The 18,635-nt window shown below is 38.3% G+C and overlaps 1 protein-coding gene and 1 pseudogene across 2 annotated transcripts in view; both read right to left on the bottom strand.

The window, feature by feature from the left end:
- The window catches only part of LOC105469073 (calmodulin-1-like), a 45,084-nt pseudogene extending 26,583 nt beyond the window's left edge, over window positions 1-18,501 (bottom strand).
- The window catches only part of LOC105469072 (potassium inwardly rectifying channel subfamily J member 2), a 46,038-nt gene continuing 35,751 nt past the window's right edge, over window positions 8,349-18,635 (bottom strand). Inside the window, exons 4-5 of one of the 2 annotated variants that reach the window (XM_071083517.1) lie at window positions 18,377-18,503; window positions 8,349-17,729 (exon numbers count right to left, since the gene is read on the bottom strand). The gene's annotated coding sequence lies outside the window, so the exon portion shown is untranslated. Of the gene's footprint in view, window positions 18,504-18,635 lie in introns of both variants that reach the window. The other variant, XM_011719656.2, reaches the window with a different exon arrangement.

Raw genomic sequence — 18,635 nt, 5'->3', positions numbered from 1 at the left:
GGTCTTATTGAATAACTCCATGATTGGCACTCCTGAACACAATAAGAATACTGCTACATCCTAGAAGAAAGAAACACAACTGTATTCTGAGGCCAAAGATTTTGGTCTACTGGGAAAAAAAAACAAAAATCAAAAAACCTCACGTAGTAGTTAAAGCATGAATTATTAGAGTCATCCAGGTTTAGGTCCGAATCTCCATTCTACGTGTTTTAAGCAGCGTGATTTTGGTCAAATCACCAAAATTTTCTGATCTTCTGTTTCTGTATCTGTTACATGAAGGTGTTCCCAGTACTGGTCTACTATTGTGAGCATTGAATTAGATGTGTAAAGGACTTAGCACAGAATAAGGTGCACTCAGTAAATTACAGTTATTATGATTTCTTATTTCCAAGATTCCTGGAATAGAATGTGGCTTTAAAAAAATATATGAAGAACACTGTAGTCCTGCAGAAAGGGAAAAATGGAGATTTTAGTTCATTGTGACTTACTGACCTCCAGGGAATCATTTACAATTTATTTGGGTATGTTGAAAATGAGAACTGTGCCAGTCCTCTCAACTCAACAAATTGCAGCTGGTCTGGGCTGGTGCAAAAGGAAAGACTGTTTCCTCTGGGAAGAGTCTGAACTCTATTTAAGATAAGTCTGAGTAAGCATTCTACTTAATAGTTGACCTTACTAGTTAAATGCCAGCTATAAAAATATGTATATAACGCAAAATAAAAGTGACGTTTGGGCATTATGCTTATCATTTGCAATGACATTCATAGAAGGCATTAGAGATGATCACTGCCATAGTTTACACATGAACCCAGGAAAAGTCTAACTTGCTTACCTTAGAGTTACTTAGTTTTATCATCCATCCTTCATATATTTATTTACTTTGTAGCTTTGCTTGCTTAAAAATATAAATGAATACAACTCAGATTAAGTCCATGGATTTCTGAGAATGGATATATCATTAGATTCTTTCCAAAGTGAGGGTTGAAGTAGGTATCTGATGGAATAGAAGGGTTGTTCAAGGTAAGGGGCTGACTCAAAGGGGCTGACTCAAAGTCTTTCCATAACAAGCCCCCAGTTTTATATTTCATTGTAATGTTAACTGTAGAAGTCTGATGCTAAAGTAATTACTTATCCTCTTACCCCTCATCCAACCTTGTTTGGCAACATTGTAAAATGAAGTATGCATATACAAATGACCGAGTCCATTGAGGTTCCTATTCAGAAGGAAACGTTTGCCTCAGCCAATGCCTTTATGATCTGTGAGGTCAATTTTCTGGGAAACTTGAAGAATTGCCTTTGAATTGACATTTGTTTCTAGGCACAAAGCATTTCTGTATAATCAAAATGACTTGTAGAGTAAAGAAGGGATGGAGAAGATTGTTCAAAAATGTCAAGAGGAGGCTGGGCCTGGTGGCTCACACCTGTAATCCCAGCACTTTGGGAGGCCGAGGCAGGCAGATCATGAGGTCAGGAGATCGAGACCATCCTGGCTAACATGGTGAAATCCTGTCTCTACTAAAAATACAAAAAATTAGCCGGGTGTTGTGGCGGGTGCCTGTAGTCCCAGCTACTTGGGAGGCTGAGGCAGGAGAATGGCATGAACCTGGGAGGTGGAGCTTGTGGTGAACCGAGATCGCGCCACTGCACTCCTGCCTAGGCAACAGAGCGAGACTCCCTCTCAAAAAAAAAAAAAAAAAAAAAGTGTCAAGAGGATCATAGAAAGTGAAGAAAGTGAATAAACCCCAGAGACCTGCTCCCTGAAGAAACACATGTATAAGGGAGGTTCATTTTGCAGTGAACAGTCTGACATATAAGACATTAGTATGAATGGAAAGAGTCTAAACTAGACCAAACTCACATAAAGTCATGGTATCCCATGTACAGAGTATTTCCTAAAATACAATGAAAAGGACTCATTGGGGATGAAGCTGAGTCCATGCAGGTTTGACCACAGCTTATATGTAATAACCCATGCTAAATTCAATTTTAAAAAATCATTCAGAAAACAATTGCAAAAGTCATGGGCCATTTGATTTGATCTTATCAATTTAGAACTTTGACCTAAGTTATCACAAAATGCTGTACAACAACCTAATGGAAGAATGATCTTTCCCCTTCCAATTGAGAGTTAAATATTTTCTAGATTATACTTTATAGGCAAGAATAACATGTATGATGGAAGATTGTAGAAGTATGCATTTCTGACATAGAAACACATCAGTGGTACTCTAGTCTCTGTGCCAAGGTCATACTTTAGAGGACGCAATTCTGTCCCTTGTCTGGATGCACCCCTCCTCATGAAGCAAAGAGAGAATAAGGGGACATGCCCTCCAAGGAACTATGCTTCTTTTCTAGACTATATTCCAGGAAAATCTAGAATCATTGAATTTCTTGCCCTAAGAGCTAGAACCTGCTTCTAGGTTAATCCTCCAAGACCATCACCCATATGTATACCCCATAACCCTAGGTTCAAGTAGACCAAGGTAGCTATTTATAAGGGTGGAGACGTTGAGGGGTGTGGAAGGATCTTGCAACTTGTAGGTGAATATCTGTACAGGCACACCTGCAAGTATTCTCACAGTTGCCTCAGAACCAGGAGAAGAGACACACCAGGTGAGCCTACAGCCAGACCCTAGGGACTGGCACTTCCTTACTCCTATGTGCCGACAAGAAACGGCAAAGAATCTGAGAATTCTAAATTCAAGCTTGACTAGCCACATCATTAAAAAGCTATAAGCTATATTTGTCAAGACAGTTGAATGGAAAAGATTTTATCTAATCATTTTGACTTGATTTCTAATTTAAATACTTAGGCATACAGTATATGGCCTTCCATATTAATTCTCACCCTGTGTCCCACAGATGTTAGGAAACTGCATTCTTCTTGTTTGCATTTGTCTTTGATCCAAGATAATTGATTGTGGGTGCATTCAGAGGGCTGCTAGACCAAGCTGAAGGCTTTGAGGGGCTAGAAAAAAGCTCAAAACTTATTCATACCTCTCAACTGAAATACAAGAAAAGGCCAATCTGTTCTTTCAGGATGTATCTAGGCACTGAGGAAACAATATTATCCAGACCTGTGTCTCCAACTCATCATGTCTATTGACGGTAAGAATAACTATTGATAGGAAGTCAAGCAAAGTTGTATATTTCCAGTGATTTTTTTTCACCTCATCTCTGAAAACCAGAGAGTGATATTTTTGTTGATAGAGTCTTCACTGATTTAGTGCCAGAATTCATGAGAACTAGTTTCTGTTGCTGAATTTATTTTAGTTTAATGTGGCTGAAAATGCCTTAAGGAGTTGGGGAGATTTTTTTTTTTTTCTGATTTTGAGCATTATACACAAACATTTAAAAGTGCTCTTTACATTTGAGGTTGGATGTTAACATAATTTCTCCTATAAGAGTCTTGAAATCTGCATGACTGATGATAATTATTCTTGATGTCACCTTCTGAAATGAAGCAAAGGAATCCAGGGGCATGTTATGACAGTGTTGATTAATGCTTTTTCCTCTGAGCACTACATCTTGTCTTTATGTTTGCTCTGGCAGGGAAAGATTTAACTGGATAACTCACTTCCCTAGAAGGGTTTTTAGTTTTCAAGTGAAAAGAGTAGCCATCAACCTGCCTGTGTATCCATTCATATCTTCAAAACACAGGACCTCCATTTTTGTTTTCCATTGCCTTGCCAATGCACAGTATACTCGGCACTAATACGGTTTATAAAACCTGTGTTTTGCCCCACCGTTGGGCAGCGCCTTAGAATCGTAAGCCTTACTATTGTAGCATGAAGAACAAAATCAATAATAGCATTGGAAAAATTCCCATCACTTTGCTTGCATTGGATTAAACAGATAATTTGGTTGTTCATAGAAGCACAATCCACACATCACCTGCCTCTTATAAATATGAGACTCAATGACAGAAGTATTGTGAGTGAGTATCGACTTCAGCAATTAAGATAATACTAAATCTTAGACTAATTTTTGCCTTGTGGTTGAAAACATGGACTTTGCACGTGTTGACTTGTCAAAAGTGGGCTTATTCTCTTCCCTTTGTCAAAGTGGAGATAAATCCTTATTTTGATTCCTCTGTTTGCCCCCAAAAGACAGCCGAGTTTTGATAACAACTCTGCCAAAATGCACTCCCATCTGTAAAATAAATTGGGAAATTTTTTTCTTGGAAGTCTTATTAAAGAGAAGCATTGAAATATTTAAAGACTTTCAAAAAAATAAACAGTCTAGGTTACTTTGTTCTACACTTTTGTCTGTTTCAGCTAGATTAACTTTAAGCTCTATAAGAAAAGTATTTGCCTGCTTCCTAGTTCTAAAATTTTGTAAATTTTTGCTAATCTTTATTGAATAAATCGTTTAACTTTCAGCTGAATTAATAGTTGCTGACCATTTATACAAGATATTGGCAACTTTTTTCTCTAAAGGTCCAGGCAGTAAATATTTTAGGTTTTGTGGGCTACATGTGGTCTCTGGTCACAGCTATTTAACTACAGCATTGTAGCTTGAAAACAGCCGTGAATACCATGTAAACACATGTATATGGCTGTGTTTCAATAAAATACTATTTGTAAAAACAAGAAATTAATTTCTAGACTCCTGATCTATAAACCTGGAAAACCATAAGAATGAATACTTTTTGGTCCTTGACTATCTCACTCTCATAAATTGGATCAAGAACTTTTTAGAACAGTATCCTGAGGCATATATAATCCTCAGCAATGGCCACCTAAGGAATCTTTTTTGAGAAAATAAACATGTTTTCCAGTGGATTATATCTAAACCATATAGCCCATAAGGGTAACAGTTGTCGAGAAAGCAACACATTTTTCAGTAAAATGTTCATTATAATTAATGATACCCAATTCTAGGTGCTGTGCTAAGTTCTTTGCAAGCTTTAATCTGTCAAAACAAAGCAAGAATTCCATTGGGTGATTTTATTAATACCATACCCTGATACCAAGTAATATCTCAATAAACTATGATTTTTGACTCTTTCATACAAAGAACTCCATCTGAAAATAGACAAAGTTGGATGAAAATAATACCCTTTTTCTTTTTACTGTATCACTGTGTCAACTTGATAACATAATAAAAAGAGGAAGTTAAAGAGAAATTTTCAGTCTGGATACTTGTTGTCATATAAAGAATCTTTTACTCAAGTCTTCGTCAGAAAAGTAAGAGAAAGAGAGAGACGGAAGGAGGGAAGGAGGGAAGGAGGAAGGGAGAGAGGAAGGAAGGAAGGAAGGAAGGAAGGAAGGAAGGAAGGAAGGAAAGAAGGAGGAGGAGGAGGAGGAAAGGAAGGTAGGAAGGAAGGAAGGAAGGAAAGGAGGAAGGAAGGAAGGAAAGAAAGAAATGGAAGAAAAGAGAGAGAAAGCAAGAAAGTTCTATGAGCAAAACCGTCTATTGGAGGTATTTTTAGACAGGTGGGTTGGGGGATAAAAAGCATATAGATAAGTAGCTCTCCGTATTTAAGCCATTTATAAAAAGCTATATTACAAATAAAAGTATGTTTGGTAGAGTAGACAGGAGTTATTTGCATCTGAATGGTACTGGGAAGCAACTTGTTCATATATTAATATAATCATTGTAATGTGTTTGATGGCAATAGAATATTACATGAAGCTATACGAGAGTGCTATTTTATTTTTAAAAAACACTGAACTGGTCTGAAGTAAGGACAAACTGTTCAAAAATATTGAAAAAGTAACCTAACACATGTTATTCAATGGATTAATGCATTAGAAGAACACTACCAATTACTGAAAGGTGAACTAAGTTGAATAGGTAGAGCAAATACAAAAATTTTCCATGTGAATCACATGTTTATTTAGAACAATTGTCATTTCAAACGGTTTGTAATCTCTAGGATTTAAGGGATCTGCTTTTATGTGTGTCATCTAAATTTCGTGTATTAGCTGATGAAACACAGAAGCCTTTTCATAAAGATATTTATTTTATCCCTTCTTGAACTTGAATGGGAGAGCATCAACACCACATTTATCCCCTTTTGAATTTGAATGAGAGAGCATCAATACAAAATTCTTTCTTAGATATCTGCTAACAAATGGGCTTCTTTACCTTTAGCTGTAAATAGCTTTCCTGAAGAAATTCTAGTTTAAGAATCATTGAAAGCCAAAGACCATGTCAGTGCTGTGAGCTGAAGGAATGGAGAAGGTTTTTCAGTTTAAAACACAGTTTGGTGAAGAAGGTTTGAGAGGCATCGATTTGGCAATTGCATTGGCTTCAAAGCATAATCACGAATTTGAGTTAATTATCACACCTTTCATTTTGGAGCAAAACTGAAGTGTGTATAATTCAGAAAATAGGTGTTTATCAAAATCGATTTTTAAAAATTGTTTTTGTGTGTCTCTCATGTTTTATACATATACATAATAGTATTCAGGTTTTATACATGAATATATAGTAATATTAAGTATGAAAGTTAGATCCAACTTTAGCCAAAGGTTTTTTTTTTTTTTTTTTTTTGAGACAGAGTCTTGCTCTGTCATCTAGGCTGGAATGCAGTGGCAGGATCTCAGCTAACTGCAAACTCTGCCTCCCGGGTTCACGCCATTCTCCTGCTTCAGTCTCCCAAGTAGCTGGGACTGCAGGTGCCCGCCACCACGCCCGGCTAATTTTGTGTGTGTGTGTGTGTGTGTGTGTGTGTGTGTGTGTGTGTGTGTGTGTGTTTTTAGTAGACACAGGGTTTCACCTTGTTAGCCAGGATGGTCTTGATCTCCTGACCTTGTGATCCACCTGCCTCGGCCTCCCAAAGTGCTGGGATTACAGGCGTGAGCCACCACGCCCAGCCAGCCAAAGGAATTCTTTTATCTAACTTACCAGGTCTTATCTTGCTATTTCTTACAAACCAGAAACTGGATCTCAGTTTAAGTTAGAGTTAAAACAATAAATAAATAAGCCATTTACATATGTTAGGAACTCAGCTTACATTTTTGGTTAATTTGTTGATTTTAATAAATCCTCTGAAGTAATTTGAACTTCATCTAGGCAAGATATTTACTGATACATTGTGAATCACTTACCATAATTAATTTAGGAATTTATTTATGTCTTGCTATGTCAACAGGAAAGTCTGGGGAACAGAGAAAGCCAGTTTTTCCCTATACAGTTACATGAATAATATTGTATTTTACGTTTCTTCATCAGAGTAGAAAAGTGGGGCATGCTAGGAGAAAGAGTATGAGGTAGCCAGCTCAAAGCTCATTTTTTTCCCCTCAGCCAGACTGAAATATGCACAAATGTGCCTGTTTCTTTTCTCATCTGAACTTTGAAGGTTGACCTTACAGAGCTAGGAAATTACAGACACCACAAAGAATCAGGTACTAAAGTGAACAGTGTCTGGGTGGTGTATACACACTTAAAAAAAAGTACGTGTCACAATGGGAAGAAAATAAAGAAATGTCTTATAGGCATTTCTATTTTTAAATGATGCCGCACTGTGCCATAGGATGAAAGATCTTCAGAACACATAAAATTAGTTGTAATGGAAACTCCTCTTATTGAATGGCATGGAAAATGGCCTGGGGCTACTAGAGAATAGGGGTAGTCACATGTTATCAGACTGCCTTGCTGTCAGCTTATCCAAAATCCAGTATTCAGAGCTGACTTTAACTCTCATAAATCACATTGCAAAAACATTTTCAGGAATTAGCACAAATCATCTTACTGAAATAAAAATGCACCATCCATAAGAATAATCAAATACCCAGTCAATGTTACAATGCAAAGGGGTTTCTTGCCATGTTCCTTTTCAGCAATAGGTTCCTCCAGGGTATTGAAAACGAGTCCGTAAATAATGAACATGTACAAGTTTATCCTGTAAAATACATGCAAATGCACAATATTTTTGGTAGAGTGATGAGATTCAGAAGTTTGAAAAGTTAAACAAATTTTGATGATAAATTTTAACTATTGATATTTTGTCATATTTCTGCAAGATCAGAGCGCTTGTTTAGATAAAACTTTACCAGCCACTGTAAGGAACCATACTTACAAATACTGAGTCCCACCCTTAAAAATCTTATGCTCCAACAAAAGAAACAGAAAATATATCATTTAATACACACACACACAGTGTCACATTCATATATACACTAGAACATAGACAAAAGAAAATACAAAGCATCCCAATATAAATATCTGAAGATAAATGTATTTCACATGCTGAGAAGCCACTACATCCATGGAAACCTTGATATTATGTAACACTTACTACATTTATTATTTTAATTATAAAATGTTATAATTTATTAATTCATCTTGATAACAAACTATATGAGTCCATTTTCATACTGCTATGAAGAAATCTGCAAGATCGGATACTTTAAAAAGAAAAAGGGTTTTAGTGGACTCACAGTTCCACATGGCTGGGGAGGCCTCACAATCATGGCTGAGGGTGAAGGAGGAGCAAAGACATGTCTTGTATGACAGCAAGTCAGAGAGCCTGTGCAGGGGAACTGTGCTTTATTAAACCATCAGATCTTGTGAGACTTATTCACTGTCATGAGAATAGCACAGGAAAAACCCGCCTCTCGATGATTCAATTACCTCCCACCAGGTCGCTCCCATGACACGTGGGGATTATGGGAGCTAAAATTCAAGTTGAGATTTGGGTGAGGACACAGCCAAACCATATCATTCAACCCCTGGCCCCTCTCAAGTCTCATATCCTCACATTTCAAAACCAATCATGCCTTCCTAACTGTCCCCCAAAGTCTTAACTCATTTCGGCCTTAACTCAAAAGTCCAAGTCCAAAGTCTGATCTGAGACAGGGAAAGTCTCTTCCACCTATGAGCATGTAAAATCAAAAACAAGTTAGTTACTCCCCAGATGCAACGGGGGTACAGGCATTGGATAAATACACCCATTCCAAATGGAAGAAATTGTCCAAAACAAAGGAGCTACAGGCCTCATGCAAGTCCAAAATCCAGCAGGCAGTCAAATCTTAAAGCTCCAAAATGATCTCTTTTGACTCCATGTCTCACATCCAGGTCACACCGATGCAAGAGGTGGGCTCCCATAGCCTTGGGCAGCTCCGTCTCTGTGGCTTTGCTGGGTAGAGCCTCCCTCCTGGCTGCTTTCACAGGCTGATGTTGAGTGTCTGCCACTTTTCCAGGTGCATAGTACAAGCTGTCAGTGGATCTACCTTTCTGGGGTTCTGGAGGATGGTGACTCTCTTCCCACAGCTCCACTAGGCTGTGCTCCAGTGGGGACTCTGTGTGCTCCCACCACATATTTTCCTTCTGCACTACCCTAGCAGGAGATTCTCTCTGAGGGCTCTGCCCCTGCAGCACCCCTCTGCTTGGACATCCAGGCATTTCTATACATCCTCTGAAATCTGGGTGGAGGTTCCCAAACCTCAATTCTTGTCTTCTGTGCACCTGTAGGTTCCATGCCACATGTAAGCTGTCAAGGTTTAGGGCTTGAACTTTCTGAAACCAATGGTCTGTGCTGTACCTTGGCTCCTTTTAGCCATGGCTGGAGCTGCTGGGATGCAGGGCACTAAGTCTTGAGATGGCACGAAGCAGCAAGGCCCTGGACTCAGCCCAGGAAACCATTTTTGCCTCCTAGACCTTTGGGCCTGTGATAGGAGGGGCTGCTGGACATGCCCTGGAGACATTTTCCTCATTGTCTTGGTGATTAGCTTTTAGATCCTGGCTCATGCATGTTTCTGCTGCTGCCTTGAATTTCTCCCCAAAAATGATTTTTTCTTTTCTACTACATAATCAGGCTGCACATTTTCCAAACTTTTACGCTCTGCTTCCTCTTGAACACTTTGCTGCTCAGAACTTTCTTTCACCAGACACCCTAAATCATCTCTCTCAAATTCAAAGTTCCACAGATCTCTAGGGTGGCCCAAAAGGTCACCAGTCTCTTTGCATAGCAAGAATGACCTTTACTTCCATTCCTAAGAAGTTCCTCATCTCCAGCTGAGACCACCTCAGCCTGGACTTTATTGTCCATATCACTATCAGCATTTTGCTCAAAGCCATTCAACAAGTCTCTAAGAAGTTTCAAACTTTCCCACATTTTCCTATCTTCCTCTGAGCCCTCCAAACTGTTCCAATCCCTACCTGTTACTCAGTTCCAAAGTTGCTTCCACATTTTCGGGTATCTTTACAGCAGCACCCCACCCTACTGGTGCCGATTTACTGTATTAGTCCACTTTCATACTGCTGTGAAGAAATACCCAAGAGTGGCCGGGAGCAGTGGCTCACGCCTGTAATCCCAGCACTTTGGGAGGCTGAGGAGCGTGGATCACAAGGTCAGGAGATCGAGACCATCCTGGCTAACACGGTGAAACCCTGTCTCTACTAAAAATACAAAAAATTAGCAGGGTGTGGTGGCAGAAGCCTGTAGTCTCAGCTACTTGGGAGACTGAGGCAGGAGAATAACATGAACGTGGGAGGCAAAGTTTGCAGTGAGTTGAGATAGTGTCACTGCACTCCAGCCTCGGTGACAGAGTGAGACTACGTCTCAAAAAAAAAAAAAAAAAAAAGAAAAAGAGAAATACCCAAGAGTGGGTAGTTTATAAAGAAAACTGGGTTTAATGGACTCACAGTTCCACATGGCTGGGGAGGCCTCACAACCATGGCTGAAAGTGAAGGAAGAGCAAAGACGCTTCTTACATTGTAGCAGGTAGGAGAGTGTGTACAGGGGAACTGTCCTTGATAGAGTCCTCAGACCTTGTGAGACTTATTCACTATCAGCAGAACAGCATGGGAAAAATCCGTCCCCATAATTCAATTCCCTTCCCCCTCCTCCTCGCTCGAGGACACGCGGGCATTATAGGAGCTACAATTCAAGATGAGATTTGGGTGGAGACACAGCCAAACCATATCACAAACTGTTTTGAGAATTCTATATATTGAGTCTTAAAGTCAATTTAAAGTAGCGATTCGGGCCACCACAGCTGCTGCCCTTTATGAATCTTTGTCTTTCCTTACTTCAAATTAATAGAATACAGCAAGATCAAAGATGAGCTGGCGCCATTCACTGTCGCTATGTCAAGAAAGACTTTTAAAGAGGGAATCCTTAGGACAAGCGAAGGTTTCATGTACTATATTGGGCCTGCAAGGCTGATGGAGCCTTCCAAAGTCCATTGCTTTCTAAGCTGTGCTTGTGTACTGTGAATGGGAAACAGACCTCGTCTGCAATAAATGTGGGGGGGGGGGGGGGCGGTGGGAAGTGTATAATTATAATAATTATAAAGACATTTGAAGAAGGCTTCCAAAATTGGCAACGCAGAAATTGTGACATTTGTATTTGGTCACAAAACAAGAAACCAATGAACTCATAATACTACAATTTACCAGTTGCCTGAATCGTACTACACTTTCGTTATCACAATGGCTTTTAGCATTTGCTAGAGAGATTATTACATCTTTGTCTAGAAGATACAATGGTGAATTCAGAAATAAATGATTCACAACCCTTCAGTGTAGCAAAGTACTTATGAGCTCAGTCTCTAGTATGCTATATATCCCTATAATACTTAACTAGTGTCTATCTGGAGTCAAATTCCTACATTCAACCTTTCCACCTGTAAGAAATTTAAAAGGCTTTAATATTACATGATGCATTCAGTTATTAACATAAAATATAAATTAATGTAAAATAACAATAATAAAAGTAGCTAAGTCATGCAGTTATTGTAAGATTAAATGCGAAAATACATGTAATATATTTGACAAGGATCAATAAATGTTAATCATTATTTTAAATTTTATTTATAATATCATCACCACCACCACTACTATTCAGTGCAATTCATTTATGTACACCTCTGACAGCAAATAAATTTTCTTCTTCTTCTTCTTTTTTTTTTTTTTTTTGAGATGGAGTCTTGCTCTGTCACCCAGGCTGGAGTCCAGTGGTGCAATCTCGGCTCACTGCAACCTCCGCCTCCCGGGTTCAAGCAATTATTTGCCTCAGCCTCCCTAGTAGCTAGGATTACACCTCGCCTGGCTAATTTTTGTATTTTTAGTAGAGACGGGGTTTCATCATGTTGGCCAGGCTGGTTTTGAACTCCTGACTGCTTGATCCACCCGCCTCAGCCTCCCAAAGTGCTGCGATTACAGGCATGAGCCACTGCGCCCAGCTGCAAATAAATTTTCTTATATGGAAATCTGGTTCCTTGAGATTTTCTCCCATTCATTCTAATGTATTCCCTCAGGGTTTATATAAATAAATACAGCCAATCTTGTACATTCAGTTATTAACGTGCCCTTGGTGTAACTTTGTTGTTTTGGTTCTGCTCTAAGATATCCTCAGACTTAAATACAAAGAGACAGAGAGTGTCAGAGGCAAATGGAGAGAGGCAGAGAGAGAGAGAGAAAGAGAAACAGATTGAGAGAGAGGAGGAGAGAGAGAGAAAAAAAGGAATAAAGAGACAGAGAGAAGAAGAGAAGCAAGAAGGGAAGAAGAGGGAAGAGGAAAGGCTTTCTCTTCTACTATTCTCTTATGTTTTCTAGATATGTCTATATTCTTTAAATATCCTTCCATTGGCATGATCCCTTCACTATTCTGTTCAGTTTTTTCTGAAGGTATTTCAATGTTTTGCTGCGTCTCTTTAATGGAGGATTACCCTGTACAGAAACAATTTTCCCAGGTGTTCTAAAGTGTTTAAAAATAACTGTGGAGCATGGCAAAGAGCCTGAGAAGAAAGTAATCCGTTGTCAAATCTGGTCATTGTTGTCCTATCTGTAGAGGTGTTTCTTTTCCAGTCTCTTTGTGCTTGGTCATTTTTTCTCTTTAAACATAAGTTATTAAATTTGTTTACCATGAAAGTTTAATGGGAAATTACATAAAAATGTGTTTGTTTGTTTGTTTGAGGGGAGGGAGAGATTTTTCTTCCTTTAATGTTAGGAACAAGAGCTCCCAGAATGATGAGGTGTTGCAATGCATATAAGTAAGTAGGTAATGTGGATAAAGTTCGATCGATAGGTTTGTGCATGTGTTTAAAATAAAGAGGAATAGCAAAGTTCCTGGATAGCTTATTATGTCAATTTAGTAGTCAGGAAAATTCCAAGAATGATGTAAAAGAAGTGTGAAGAAACTTTAATTTCTGCTATTTAAGGGGGTAGTTTATGTCAAAATTTGTTTTAATTTATTAGAATACAGAACATTTCAGAGATATGAAATTAGGCAATGTTAAATTATCAGATTCCCACATACAAGGGAAATGATGTCATATAATACTTCCTAAGTAGTTTTTGCATGCCATAATTACTGCTCAGTTAAAATGCGAAGTTTAAAATGACATTTGAAGTACAATCTAATTTTTTAAACATTATTATTAGTAATTTTGTGATAATATATGTGTGTATATAGATTCAAAATTAGAGTCATACACCAGACTTTTAGGTTACAGTGTTCTTTTAGAAGATGTTTATAGAGGACTTTTCTAGTCCATGCTATGTTTTCCTATAATGTTTGAATAGCATATAATGAATGTACTGTATATGATAACACTTGTGTAATCTGACAAAAATGACACAGCTAATACATTAAGTGCATAATTAGCCTAGATTTGTAAAACAATGATTTTTTTTCATTAAATTTAGTATTTATCAAAGGAATAATAATCTAAATTCTGAACTGTATTATTACATACAGTCCAAATCTCTTAACCACTAAGCTATATATATTCACCCAAGGTGCTTAACCATAAAGTGCTGCCATTTCATCAGAAAATAAACATATCCCCAAAGATCATGGCTTGTATGTAGCCTCAATATTTGGAACCGATTTAGCCACATCAAAGCCATTTTTTTCAGAAAGAAAAAAGTTATCCCCAAGCTGTGGACTTTCAACTCTTAAGCTCTGCCCCAGGAAATACCCCGGGCAACCGAAAGATATAAGGACACCTGGTCTCCAAGCAACCTGAGTTCCATTTAGCATGTAGCTTCATAAAGCTTAATGAGAACTGGCTATCTCCTCCACTTTGGGAGAGACTAGGTTCAATGAGAACAGGGTGTTCTGGTTTTTGCACTATGTGAATGAAGAGATTGTAAAGCTGTGTGACTCCGAGCAGCTGCCTGAATCAAGCATTGTGGTTCAAAGGAAATTTCTGGTTACCACCCTCTATGGCTACATGGTTTAATGAAGAATAAACCATGGAAGGCTGATATCCTACTAACTCCTATGAAGCATTTTCATTAGTCTGAAATTCTACCAATGCATGTGCCCTGATGACTGTCATTTATCTCAGGGACATAGCAGAGTGCTGAAGTTGGCAAGGCCATGGATTCAAGAGCTGCACTCTCTAGGTTCAAGTCCCGGCCTGTATGAAACCTTAAGCAAGTTATTGAAACTCTCTATGACTAAGTTTTCTCCCTGTATTAAGTAGGAATACTAATAGTACTTATTTCCTGAGTTTCCATGAAGATTAAATGAGTTGATCTTTGCAAAGCACTTAAAACAGAACGTTGAATATAAGTACCAAATCAGTGTTTGTTAAATTTAAACAATTACTCATTGTAACTGTTCCGGGAATTGCTGTGTATTCTGAATATCAGACGCCATTTCTTAGTTTTCAAATAGTGCTATTTTTTAAATTTAGAGAAAGTTTTGTGGGGGTGCAAATGAAGAGCCAATTCACTCTACTCAAGGAAGTAAGGAAAACGATTTCAGTAGAGGTAGCAAGAATTTCCCAGCATGAATGAAAGGTAAGGGAGGGAACTTCAGTCAGAACAATCAACATATACAAATGCAGGAACACATGAAAACACCCATTGTAGTTGAAGAAATAGAGAAAAGGCTGGAGCACAAACAGAACGAAGGCGAGTGAAGGTGGATTAATGATAACTTTTGGGATTTATTATGTGGTGATGAGCAGATGCTGAAGATTTTGTTAAGAAGGAGAGTGGCAGCAGCAGATTTATGTTAAAGAAAATAAATCTGGCAGCCACAGGGGGAAAATGTGCTGGTTGGAGCAGGGCAGGAGGCAGAAAGAACCTGGAGGAAGTCGCTAAGGTGAGAAATGAGAGCCTATGTTCAAAGAGTGACAGTGGGAGTGAAGGCAGTGAAGATGCTTGAGATGATTTGGATGTGAAGCTGATAAAATGTAATGACTGGGTGTTGAAGTAGAAGGAAGAATTAAGAATGAATTGCCATTTTAATAGACAAACGAGGAGTCTCGACAAACCACTGCAGTCTTCTTCCGTAGGCTCCTAGGTTTTTTTTATTAAAACAGCAACTCATCTTCAAAGTCATGTTCATACTTTCACGTACCACTCTTAAAAGACTAACTGTAGATTAACATCCTTTCCCTAGACAAGAACAAATTTTGCTCAGTGGCATCGGCTTTTCTTAAAATATGTCCCATATTTGTAACTACCTCTTTGCCTTTGCCTAATTGCACTGTTGCTTTGTCTTCCCTCCTCGCTCTATATCATATATTACTATGCTTCTGCTGGTTGAAAAGCAGTCCATACCTTTAATAAATCATTTAGTGCTCTGATTACAAAATTGAGAGTTTCAGACAGAGAATAAATGTTAATTGCATATCACTGAGGACACCCTAAGTCTTTATTTACTTCCAATAATCGTAGCATATGAATCATTATAAAATCTGTAAAATACATACAATTTTAATGAAGAGCATAGAATTATTCACGACCCCTTTTTCTAGAGATTAGCACCATCAGCATTTTGCTATATTTTTAGAAGAATCACATACACACACACACACACACTCACATGTAATATATTGTATTTGATATTATATTTTAATAATTTTAATTATAGAACTAACTCAGATCTGTTTTCTCTTTTTGCTCATATGAAGAATTGTGAGGACATTTGAATGGTGTTTATGTACCAGACTACAAAGTACAGAGTCTAAGACTGGTGAAATCATATCCTAAATATAGTTGTCTTGTGAGAGGGCTGGAATAAATAACTGCATTGTAACTCTGCCCTATAACTCTTCTTGGAAGCTCTGTGTTTAAAGAGTAAAAAAGGCCAAGAGTACTAGATGAACAGATGATACTAGCTACTTAATGACAAATAGTTACTTGGAAGATGAGGTGCTGTCTACATAATCGTGTTCTGCAAAGTGAATATTGTATGTGACTTCTTACAATAATCTAAATATGTAGATGCAACGAATTTCTTGTTGTATTTACTAGTGGGAAACACTTGAAATCTTTCAGGATTTTAGTCACTGGGGCTTGAGATTTCCAGAGGACATAAAAAAGAAAAATCAAGCCATAACTTTGATGCAAATTCAACAGTGATAATGCAAATATAATATTCCTGGGTTGGACAGAGTCTGTGGACAACAAAAAGAGAGAAACAGATTGCTATAATTAAGGGTGCTAATATTCTGGTCATTTTAATTCACAGGATGTGGCTCTGGTTTGAGTTGGATAAGAAGGTGAAAAGTAGTAATATTGCTTTAAATCTTAATACTTCACTGCTGGAAGATGATACTTTCTTTAATGCAAACTTCTTTACAGGCAAAATATGATATGTTCATTTTTTATTGCAATAAATAAGCCCTTATAGGACCAGTCACAGCTCACTCCTGAATCCCAGCACTTTGGGAGGCCAAAGTAGGTGGATTGCTTGAGCCCAGGAGTTTGAGACCAGTCTGAGCAACATGGCAAAATCTCGTATCTATGAAAATACAAAACACGAGCCAGGCATGGTGGTGGTGTGCCTAAAGTCCTAGCTACCATGGAGGCTGCGTTGGGAGGATCACTTGAGCCTAGGAGGTTAAGGCTGCAGTGAGTCATGATCGTGCCACTGAACTCCAGCCTGGGCAACAGAGTGAGATCCTGTCTCAAAAACAAAACAACATCAGAAACAAACCCTTATGCTCACAGTTCAAAGAGTCTCTGTTTGCTACCAAATTGGAAACCGTGGTAAGCCCATGACTTCTGTAAGTTTTAGGATATCATAGTTTTAAAATGATATGTATAATCCAAGAGAAAGAGTTGATATACCTATAAATATTTGTTTATAAAAATAGATATTATACTTAATTTAACATTTCAGAAATAAATCACATGAGGCCAGGTGCAGTGGCTCACGCCTGTAATTCCAGCACTTTGGGAGGCTAAGGCAGGCAGATCACTTGAGGTTAGGAGTTCAAGACCAGCCTGGCCAACATGGTGAAACCCTGTCTCTACTAAAAATACAAAAATTAGCTGTGAGTGGTGGTGCATGCCTGTAATCCCAGCTACCTAGGAGGCTGAGGCAGGAGAATTGCTTGAACCTGGGAGGCGGAGGTTGCAGTAAGCCAAGATTGTGCCACTGCACTCCATCCTGGGTGACAGAGTGAGGCTCCATCTCAAACAAAACAAAACAAAGAAATAAGTCACATAAGCCACATTGTTGATCCCAGAACGCCAGGTGTATTCTGAGACGTGTGACTAGAACAAAGCAGGAGATGGCAGGCCCCTGAGGCACCCCCAGTTACCCTTGGCTGGGTCCTCCATGATTTTCCTAATGCCTCTTTCCTGTTAACCTCTCTTCATTAAATTACATCAAAAGCACAGGTTTTTCCCACATGAGATTATGTGGGGGAAGTTTAAATTAGAAACTTTTAAATTTGTGCAACTGGATTAGAAATTTCATAATACGAGTCTTACCTCTAAACACTTCTTGTTTCCAGTAAGGCTATAGCTTGTCTTTCTTGCCACATTTTGGCACTTCCAGTATTCAATAGAACCAGGAAGTGTAACTGAATATGAAAACAGGGTAGAGTAGAAAGAGAAAGAAACATGGAACATAATTTCTGATCATTGATGTAACTTCGCGCAGGGGCATGGGAAGATGTTTGAGCAAATTCTGACATTCTGTGATCTCGTGAACTCCATATCCGCCTTAGAATATGAGTATGAAAATACTGTGATCTGTCTAATAAAGAATTTGACTCTGGGGAAGGTAGGCTCGTACTAAATTGAAAGATAATCCTTTCACTAAAAAGTAAAGCGTTCAATTATATGGATACTGCTAGAAATACATGCGAGCATCTTTATATTTGTTTCTCATAAATAAACTCATAATATGTAGATGAATGTTTGATAAGGTATGTCTGACCTAAAACCACCTTTTTGACTGACATGGGGCTTTTCAGTTGCTACAATAGATACTCTGAATGACAAGAAAGAGTTTGGTCCACGTTACAATTTCTTCCCCCTTTCCAAAATGTATGGCTTTCCCAGGAAACAATTTTCTCATAAGGATCCATTGGTTTTTTCTTTGATGTTGCAAATTTTGGCTGGAAGAATCAGACAATGGCATACCACGGCTGGGTAGAATTCATCCAAAACCTCCCTGCTCAGGGACCCAAAAAGGTTATTAAAGAAAGACTTAGAAACACCTCACCTCAGCAACATAGCTCTGGGGCAGTGTCCCCTTCCAATGACATTTTCACTAATGTGTTGCCATCATCCATTTTCTCAGGATATAGTTTCCTTCATGTCTCCATGAGGTTAGGAGGAAAGACAAGGTGCTACAAAAAAAAAAAAAAAAAGAGTTGATATTTCTATAGCATCTGTTTATGACAGTGTATATAAATAAGAAGAGTTTCCACCCCAGTACAGGACAAGGAAAAATACATATCTTTTTAGGAGTTGGCTTTCTG

Source organism: Macaca nemestrina, chromosome 17 (genome assembly GCF_043159975.1).
Source record: "Macaca nemestrina isolate mMacNem1 chromosome 17, mMacNem.hap1, whole genome shotgun sequence".
Taxonomy (NCBI): Eukaryota; Metazoa; Chordata; class Mammalia; order Primates; family Cercopithecidae; genus Macaca; species Macaca nemestrina.
This window is presented reverse-complemented; position numbering and strand designations above follow the sequence as displayed.